Source organism: Volvox carteri (assembly GCF_000143455.1).
Source record: "Volvox carteri f. nagariensis unplaced genomic scaffold VOLCAscaffold_18, whole genome shotgun sequence".
In the NCBI taxonomy this organism is placed as follows: domain Eukaryota; kingdom Viridiplantae; phylum Chlorophyta; class Chlorophyceae; order Chlamydomonadales; family Volvocaceae; genus Volvox; species Volvox carteri.
Window position 1 is genome coordinate 1894274 of NW_003307561.1, and position 763 is coordinate 1895036.

General features: G+C 52.0%; 1 protein-coding gene across 1 annotated transcript in view; it reads left to right on the forward strand.

Moving 5' to 3' along the window:
* The window catches only part of VOLCADRAFT_90902 (uncharacterized protein), a gene marked incomplete at both ends in the record, with an annotated part of 6713 nt that overhangs the window by 1638 nt on the left and 4312 nt on the right, over positions 1-763 (forward strand). The gene's annotated exons all lie outside the window — the stretch shown is intronic.

Genomic DNA, 763 nt, shown 5'->3' on the forward strand with positions numbered 1-763 from the left:
TCCGTCCCCCTTAGGAGTGTACCTAAAGCCCGGAGGCAAAGGGGTAGACCTCGGCTTGGCGTCAATCATCCTATGACGCTCCAACAGCTGCACAATATACCTATGCTGCGACAACACTATCTCACCCGACTTCTCCCTCCTAATTTCCATGCCATAAAACACCTTCGCTTCTCCAAGGTCGCGCACCTTGAAGACCTTCGCAATTGCAGCTTTAATTGCCCGGACCATTTCCGGGTCTTCCGACGCAACAATTGTATCATCTACGTGCACCAAAGCAATAACAACCCCACGCTCGTCCGTCTTAACAAACATCGCCGGATCAGACTTCGAAGGATAAAGACCCAGCTTGGCGAACTCTGCTGATAGTTTCTCATACCAGCAACGGGGTGCCTGCTTCAAACCGTAAATAGACTTCTGCAGCTTGCACGCAAGCGACCGGTCACTGGACGCGTACCCAGGCGGTTGCTCCATCCACAACTCCTCCTTTAGCTCACCATTCAGAAACGCAGTAGACACATCTAGCTGGTGTACCGTCATGTCCCGCGCTGCGGCAACTGCTAATAAAGCACGTAATGACGAACCACGAGAGGTAGGGGCAAACAACTCCCCATAATCAATCCCCTCGTGTTGCTCGAAACCCTTGGCAACTAAACGCGCCTTAAAGCGTTCCACGCTGCCGTCATCGCTGTACTTAACCTTATATACCCAACGACACGGCAACAAACGAGTACCAGGAGGTGGCTTCTTCAGCTCCCAAGTACTA